Genomic DNA, 10,175 nt, shown 5'->3' with positions numbered 1-10,175 from the left:
ATCCTCTCTACCCTATCCTATCCTATATCCTATCCTATCTTCTATCCTATCCTCTATCCTATCCTCTATCCTATCCTATCCTCTATCCTATTCTTTCCTCTATCCTATCCTATCATCTATCCTATCCTATCCTCTTTCCTATCCTATCCTCTATCCGATCCTCTATCCTATCCTATCCTCTATCCTATCCTATCATCTATCCTATTTTATGCTCTATCCTATCCTCTATCCTATCCTCTATCCTATCCTCTATCCTATCCTCTATCCTATCCTATCCTCTATCCTATCCTATCCTCTATCCTCTATCCTATCCTATCCCCTATCCTATCCTATCCTCTATGCTATCCTCTATCCTATCCTATCCTCTATCCTATCCTATCCTCTATCCTCTATCCAATCCTATCCCCTATCCTATTCTCTATCTTATCCTATCCTCTATCCTATACTATCCTCTACTTTATCCTATCCTCTATCCTATCCTCTATCCTATCCTATCCTCTATCCTATCCTTTCCTGTATCCTATCCTATCCTCTATCCTATCCTATCCTCTATCCTATCCTATCCTCTATCCTATACTCTATCCTATCCTATCCTCTACCCTATCCTATCCTATATCCTATCCCTATCTTCTATCCTATCCTCTATCCTATCCTCTATCCTATCCTATCCTCTATCCTATTCTTTCCTCTATCCTATCCTATCATCTATCCTATCCTATCCTCTTTCCTATCCTATCCTCTATCCGATCCTCTATCCTATCCTATCCTCTATCCTATCCTATCATCTATCCTATTTTATGCTCTATCCTATCCTCTATCCTATCCTCTATCCTATCCTCTATCCTATCCTATCCTCTATCCTATCCTATCCTCTATCCTCTATCCTATCCTATCCCCTATCCTATCCTATCCTCTATGCTATCCTCTATCCTATCCTATCCTCTATCCTATCCTATCCTCTATCCTCTATCCTATCCTATCCCCTATCCTATCCTATCCTCTATGCTATCCTCTATCCTATCCTCCTATCCTATCCTCTATCCTAGCCTCTATCCTATCCTATCATCTATCCTATCCTATCCTCTATCCTATCCTATCCTCTATCCTATCCTATCCTCTATCCTATCCTATCCTTTATCCTATCCTATCCTCTATCCTATCCTATTATCTATCCTATACTATCCTCTACCTTATCCTATCCTCTATCCTATCCAATTACCTATCCTATCCTATATAATATCCAATCCTCCATCAATATCCTATCCTCTTTCCTATAATATCATCTATCCTATCCTATCCTCTATCGTATCCTATCCTCTATCCCATTCTACCCTATATCCTATCCTATCCTCTATCCTATCCTATCCCCTATCCTATCCTATCCTCTATGCTATCCTCTATCCTATCCGCTATCGTATCCTCTATCGTATCCTATCCCTCTATCCTATCCTATCCTCTATCCTATCCTATCCTCTATCCTATCCTATCCTCTATCCTATCCTATACTCTATCCTATACTATCCTCTGTCCTATCCTATTTTCTATCCTATCCTATCCTCGATCCTATCCTCTATCCTATCCTATACCTCTATCCTATACTATCCTCTGTCCTATCCTATTTCTATCCTATCCCTATCCTCGATCCTATCCTCTATCCTATCCTATCCTCTATCCTATCCTATCCTCTATCCTATCCTATCCTCTATCCTATCCTATCCTCTATCCTATCCTATCCTCTATCCTATCCTATCCTCTATCCTATCCTATCCTCTATCCTCTATCCTATCCTATCCTCTATTCCTATCCTATCCTCTATCCTATACTCTATCCTATCCTATCCTCTACCCTATCCTATCCTATATCCTATCCTATCCTCTATCCTATACTCTATCCTATCCTCTATCCTATCCTATCCTCTATCCTATTCTTTCCTCTATCCTATCCTATCATCTATCCTATCCTATCCTCTTTCCTATCCTATCCTCTATCCGATCCTCTATCCTATCCTATCCTCTATCCTATCCTATCATCTATCCTATTTTATGCTCTATCCTATCCTCTATCCTATCCTCTATCCTATCATCTATCCTATCCTATCCTCTATCCTATCCTATCCTCTATCCTCTATCCTATCCTATCCCCTATCCTATCCTATCCTGTATGCTATCCTCTATCCTCTATGCTATCCTCTATCCTATCCTATCCTCTATCCTATCCTATCCTCTATCCTATCCTCTATCCTATCCTCTATCCTATCCTATCCTCTATCCTATCCTATCCTCTATCCTATCCTATCCTCTATCCTATCCTATCCTCTATCCTATCCTATCCTCTATCCTATCCTATCCTCTATCCTATCCTATCCACTATCCTATCCTATCCTCTATCCTATCCTATCCTCTATCCTATCCTATCCTCTATCCTATCCTATCCTCTATCCCATCCTGTATCCTATCCTCTATCCTATACTCTATCCTATCCTATCCTTTATCCTATCCTATCCTCTATCTTATCCTATCCTCTATCCTATACTATCCTCTACCTTATCCTATCCTCTACCCTATCCTCTATCCTATCCTATCCTCTATCCTATCCTATCCTCTATCCTATCCTCTATCCTATCCTCTATCCTATCCTCTATCCTATCCTCTATCCTATCCTCTATCCTATCCTATCCTCTATCCTATTCTTTCCTCTATCCTATCCTATCGTCTATCCTATCCTATCCTCTTTCCTATCCTATCCTCTATCCGATCCTCTATCCTATCCTATCCTCTATCCTATCCTATCATCTATCCTATTTTATCCTCTATCCTATCCTCTATCCTATGCTCTATCCTATCCTCTATCCTATCCTATCCTCTATCATATCCTATCCTCTATCCTATCCTATCCTCTATCCGATCCTATCCTCTATCCGATCCTCTATCCTATCCTATCCTCTATCCTATCCTATCTTCTATCCTATCCTTTCCTCAATCCTATTATATCCTCTATCCTATCCTATCCCCTATCCTATCCTATCCTCTATCCTATCCTATCCTCTATCCTATCCTATCCTCTATCCTATCCTATCCTCTATATTATCCTATCCTCTATTCTATCCTATCCTCTATCCTATCCTCTATCCTATCCTATCCTGTATCCCATCCTATACTCTATCCTATACTATCCTCTGCCCTATCCTATTTTCTATCCTATCCTATGCTCCATCCTATCCTATCCTCTATTCTATCGAATCCTCTATCCTATACTATCCTCTATCCTATCCTATCCTCTATCCTATCCTATCCTCTATCCTATCCTCTATCGTATCCTATCCTCTATCCTATCCTATCCTCTATCGTATCCTATCCTCTATCCTATCCTATCCTCTATCCTATCCTCTATCGTATCCTATCCTCTATCCTATCCTATCCTCTATCCTATCCTATCTTCCATCCTATACTATCCTCTATCCTATCCTCTATACTATCCAATCCTCTATCCTATCGTCTATCCTATCATCCATCCTATCCTATCCACTTTCCTATCCTTTCCTCTATCCTATCCTCTATCCTATCCTATCCTCTATCCTATCCTATCCTCTATCCTATCCTATCCTCTATCCTATCCTATCCTCTATCCTATCCTATCCTCTATCCTATCCTATCCTCTATCCTATCCTATCCTCTATCCTATCCTATCCTCTATCCTATCCTATCCTCTATCCTATCCTATCCTCTATCCTATCCTATCCTCTATCCTATCCTATCCTCTATCCTATCCTATCCTCTATCCTATCCTATCCTCTATCCTCTATCCTATCCTATCCTCTATCCTATCCTATCCTCTATCCTATACTCTATCCTATCCTATCCTCTACCCTATCCTATCCTATATCCTATCCTATCTTCTATCCTATCCTCTATCCTATCCTCTATCCTATCCTATCCTCTATCCTATTCTTTCCTCTATCCTATCCTATCATCTATCCTATCCTATCCTCTTTCCTATCCTATCCTCTATCCGATCCTCTATCCTATCCTATCCTCTATCCTATCCTATCATCTATCCTATTTTATGCTCTATCCTATCCTCTATCCTATCCTCTATCCTATCCTCTATCCTATCCTCTATCCTATCCTATCCTCTATCCTCTATCCTATCCTATCCCCTATCCTATCCTATCCTCTATGCTATCCTCTATCCTATCCTATCCTCTATCCTATCCTATCCTCTATCCTCTATCCAATCCTATCCCCTATCCTATTCTCTATCTTATCCTATCCTCTATCCTATACTATCCTCTACTTTATCCTATCCTCTATCCTATCCTCTATCCTATCCTATCCTCTATCCTATCCTTTCCTGTATCCTATCCTATCCTCTATCCTATCCTATCCTCTATCCTATCCTATCCTCTATCCTATACTCTATCCTATCCTATCCTCTACCCTATCCTATCCTATATCCTATCCTATCTTCTATCCTATCCTCTATCCTATCCTCTATCCTATCCTATCCTCTATCCTATTCTTTCCTCTATCCTATCCTATCATCTATCCTATCCTATCCTCTTTCCTATCCTATCCTCTATCCGATCCTCTATCCTATCCTATCCTCTATCCTATCCTATCATCTATCCTATTTTATGCTCTATCCTATCCTCTATCCTATCCTCTATCCTATCCTCTATCCTATCCTATCCTCTATCCTATCCTATCCTCTATCCTCTATCCTATCCTATCCCCTATCCTATCCTATCCTCTATGCTATCCTCTATCCTATCCTATCCTCTATCCTATCCTATCCTCTATCCTCTATCCTATCCTATCCCCTATCCTATCCTATCCTCTATGCTATCCTCTATCCTATCCTCTATCCTATCCTCTATCCAAGCCTCTATCCTATCCTATCATCTATCCTATCCTATCCTCTATCCTATCCTATCCTCTATCCTATCCTATCCTCTATCCTATCCTATCCTTTATCCTATCCTATCCTCTATCCTATCCTATTATCTATCCTATACTATCCTCTACCTTATCCTATCCTCTATCCTATCCAATTACCTATCCTATCCTATATAATATCCAATCCTCCATCATATCCTATCCTCTTTCCTATAATATCATCTATCCTATCCTATCCTCTATCGTATCCTATCCTCTATCCCATTCTACCCTATATCCTATCCTATCCTCTATCCTATCCTATCCCCTATCCTATCCTATCCTCTATGCTATCCTCTATCCTATCCGCTATCGTATCCTCTATCGTATCCTATCCTCTATCCTATCCTATCCTCTATCCTATCCTATCCTCTATCCTATCCTATCCTCTATCCTATCCTATACTCTATCCTATACTATCCTCTGTCCTATCCTATTTTCTATCCTATCCTATCCTCGATCCTATCCTCTATCCTATCCTATACTCTATCCTATACTATCCTCTGTCCTATCCTATTTTCTATCCTATCCTATCCTCGATCCTATCCTCTATCCTATCCTATCCTCTATCCTATCCTATCCTCTATCCTATCCTATCCTCTATCCTATCCTATCCTCTATCCTCTATCCTATCCTATCCTCTATCCTATCCTATCCTCTATCCTATACTCTATCCTATCCTATCCTCTACCCTATCCTATCCTCTATCCTATCCTATCCTCTATAATATCGTATCCTATTTCCTATAATATCATCTATCCTAACCTATTCTCTATCCTATCCTATCCTCTATCCTATCCTATCGTCTATCGTATCCTATCCTCTATCATATCCAATCCTATATCCTATCCTCTATCCTATCCTATCCTCTATCCTATCCTATCCTCTATCCTATCCTATCCTCTATCCTATCCTATCCTCTATCCTATCCTATCCTCTATCCTATCCTATCCTCTATCCTATCCTATCCTCTATCCTATCCTATCCTCTATCCTATCCTATCCTCTATCCTATACTCTATCCTATCCTATCCTCTACCCTATCCTATCCTATATCCTAACCTATCCTCTATCCTATCCTCTATCCTATCCTCTATCCTATCGTATCCTCTATCCTATTCTTTCCTCTATCCTATCCTATCATCTATCCTATCCTATCCTCTTTCCTATCCTATCCTCTATCCGATCCTCTATCCTATCCTATCCTCTATCCTATCCTATCCTCTATCCTATCCTATCATCTATCCTATTTTATGCTCTATCCTATCCTCTATCCTATCCTCTATCCTATCATCTATCCTATCCTATCCTCTATCCTATCCTATCCTCTATCCTCTATCCTATCCTATCCCCTATCCTATCCTATCCTCTATGCTATCCTCTATCCTATCCTATCCTCTATCCTATCCTATCCTCTATCCTATCCTATCCTCTATCCTATCCTCTATCCTATCCTCTATCCTATCCTATCCTCTATCCTATCCTATCCTCTATCCTACCCTATCCTCTATCCTATCCTATCCTCTATCCTATCCTATCCTCTATCCTATCCTATCCTCTATCCTATCCTATCCTCTATCCTATCCTATCCACTATCCTATCCTATCCTCTATCCTATCCTATCCTCTATCCTATCCTATCCTCTATCCTATCCTATCCTCTATCCCATCCTGTGTCCTATCCTCTATCCTATACTCTATCCTATCCTATCCTATCCTCTATCTTATCCTATCTTCTATCCTATACTATCCTCTACCTTATCCTATCCTCTATCCTATCCTCTATCCTATCCTATCCTCTATCCTATCCTTTCCTCTATCCTATCCTATCCTCTATCCTATCCTATCCTCTATCCTATCCTCTATCCTATCCTCTATCCTATCCTCTATCCTATCCTCTATCCTATCCTCTATCCTATCCTCTATCCTATCCTATCATCTATCCTATTCTTTCCTCTATCCTATCCTATCGTCTATCCTATCCTATCCTCTTTCCTATCCTATCCTCTATCCGATCCTCAATCCTATCCTATCCTCTATCCTATCCAATCCCCTATCCTATTCTCTATCCTATCCTATCCTATCCTCTATCCTATCCAATCCCCTATCCTATCCTCTATACTATACTATCGTCTATCGTATCCTATCCTCTATCATATCCAATCCTATATCCTATCCTCTATCCTATTATATCCTCTATAATATCGTATCCTCTATCATATCCTATCCTCTTTCCTATCCTATCGTCTATCGCATCCTATACTCTATCCTATCCAATCCCCTATCCTATACTCTGCCATATCCTATCCTATTTCCTATAATATCATCTATCCTATCCTCTTCTCTATCCTATCCTATCCTCTATCCTATCCTCTTCTCTATCCCATCCTATCCTCTATCCTATCCTATCGTCTATCGTATCCTATACTCTATCCTATCCAATACCCTATCCTAACCTCAATCCAATCCAATCCCCTATCCTATCCTCTATCCTATCCTATACTCTATCCTATCCTAACCTCTATCCTATCCCATATTCTATAATATCGTATGCTCTATCGTATCCTATCCTCTTTCCTATAATATCATCTATCCTATCCTATTCTCTATCCTATCCTATCCTCTATCCTATCCTATCGTCTATCGTATCCTATCCTCTATCATATCCAATCCTATATCCTATCCTCTATCATATCCTATCCTCTATTATATGCTATCCTCTATCCTATCCTATCCTCTATCCTGTCCTATCCTCTATCCTATCCTATCCTCTATCCTATCCTAACCTCTATTATATCCTATCCTCTATCCTGTCCTATCCTCTATCCTATCCTAACGTCTATCCTATCCTATCCTCTATACTATCCTTTCCTCTATCCTATCCTATCCTCTATCGTATCCTATCCTCTATCCTATCCTATCCTATCCTCTATCATATCCATTCGTCTATACTATCCTCTGTCCTATCCTATCCTCTATCCTATCCTATCCTCTATCCTATCCTATCCTCTATCCTATCCTATCCTATCCTCCATCCTATCCTGCCCTCTATCCTATCCTATCCTCTATATTATCCTATCCTCTATTCTATCCTATCCTCTATCATATCCTCTATCCTACCCTCTATCCTATCCTCTATCCTATCCTATCCTCTATCCTATCCTCTATCCTATCCTATCCTCCATCCTATCCTATCCACTTTCCTATCCTTTCCTCTATCCTATCCTCTATCCTATCCTATCCTCTATCCTATCCTATCCTCTATCCTATACTATCCTCTGTCCTATCCTGTCCTCTATCCTATCCTATCCTCTATCCTATCCTATCCTCTATCCTATCCTATCCTCTATCCTATCCTATCCTCTATCCTATCCTATCCTCTATCCTATCCTATCCTCTATCCTATCCTATCCTCTATCCTATCCTATCCTCTATCCTATCCTATCCTCTATCCTATCACATCCTCTATCCTATCCTATCCTCTATCCTATCCTATCCTATCCTCTATCCTATCCTATCATCTATCCTATCCTATCCTATCCTCTATCCTATCCTATCCTCTATCCTATCCTATCCTCTATCCTATCCTATCCTCTATCCTATCCTATCCTCTATCCTATACTCTATCCTATCCTATCCTCTACCCTATCCTATCCTATATCCTATCCTATCCTCTATCCTATCCTATCCTCTATCCTATCGTATCCTCTATCCTATCCTATCCTCTAGCCTATCCTATCCTCTATCCTATCCTATCCTCTATCCTATCCTCTATCCTATCCTCTATCCTATCCTATCCTCTATACTATCCCATCATCTATCCTATTTTATGCTCTTTCCTATCCTCTATCCTATCCTCTATCGTATCCTCTATCATATCCTATCCTCTTTCCCATAATATCATCTTTCCTATCCTATTCTCTATCCTATCTTATCCTTTATCCTATCCTATCCTCTATCGTCTCATTCCTCTATCATATCCAATCCCCTATCTTATCCTGTTTCCTATCCTATCCTCTATCCTATCCTATCCTCTATCCTATACTATCCTCAATCCTATCCTATCCTCTATCCTATCCAATCCTCTATACTATCCTATCCTCTATCCTATAATATCATCTATCATATCCAATCCTCAACCCTATCCTATCCTCAATCCTATCCTACCTTCTATCCCATCCTATCCTCAATCCTATCCTATCCTCTATCCTATCCTATCCACAGTACTATCCTATCATCTATCCTATCCAATCCTCAACCCTATCCTATCCTCAATCCTATCCTATCCGAAATCCTATCCTATCCTCTATCCTATCCTATCCTCTATCCTATCCTATCCTCTATCCTATCCTATCCTCTATCCTATCCTATCCTCTATCCTATCCTATCCTCTATCCTATCCTATCCTCTATCCTATCCTATCCTCTATCCTATCCTATCCTCTATCCTATCCTATCCTCTATCCTATCCTATCCTCTATCCTATCCTATCCTCTATCCTATCCTATCCTCTATCCTATCCTATCCTCTATCCTATCCTATCCTCTATCCTATCGTATCCTCTATCCTATCCTATCCTCTATCCTATCCTATCCTCTATCCTATCCTATCCTCTATCCTATCCTATCTTCTATCCTATCCTATCCTCTATCCTATCCTATCCTCTATCCTATCCTATCCTCTATCCTATCCTATCCTCTACCCTATCCTATCCTCTATCCTATCCTATCCTCTATAATATCGTATCCACTATCATATCCTATCCTCTTTCCTATAATATCATCTACCCTATCCTATTCTCTATCCTATCCTATCCTGTATCCTATCCTATCGTGTATCGTATCCTATCCCCTATCCTATCCTATCCTGTATCCTATCCAATCCCCTATCCTATCCTCTATCCTATCCTATCCTCTATCCTATCCTATCCTCAATCGTATCCTATCCTCTATCCTATCCTAGCCTCTATAATACCGTATCGTCTACCATATCCTATCCTCTTTTCCATAATATCATCCTTACAATACTATTCACTATCCTATCTTATCCTCTATCATATCCTATCCACTATCGTCTCCTATCCTATACCCTATCCTATCCTATCCTCTATTCTATGCTATCATTTATAATATCGTATCCTCTAACCTATAATATCATCTATTCTATCCTATTCTCTATCCTATCCTATCCTGTATCCTATCCTATTCTCTATCCAATCCTATCCTGTGTACTATCCTATTCTCT

The sequence above is a fragment of the Halictus rubicundus genome, unplaced genomic scaffold (assembly GCF_050948215.1).
Source record: "Halictus rubicundus isolate RS-2024b unplaced genomic scaffold, iyHalRubi1_principal scaffold0033, whole genome shotgun sequence".
In the NCBI taxonomy this organism is placed as follows: Eukaryota; Metazoa; Arthropoda; class Insecta; order Hymenoptera; family Halictidae; genus Halictus; species Halictus rubicundus.
The sequence above is the reverse complement of the archived record's forward strand: the minus strand, read 5'-3'. Positions refer to the sequence as shown.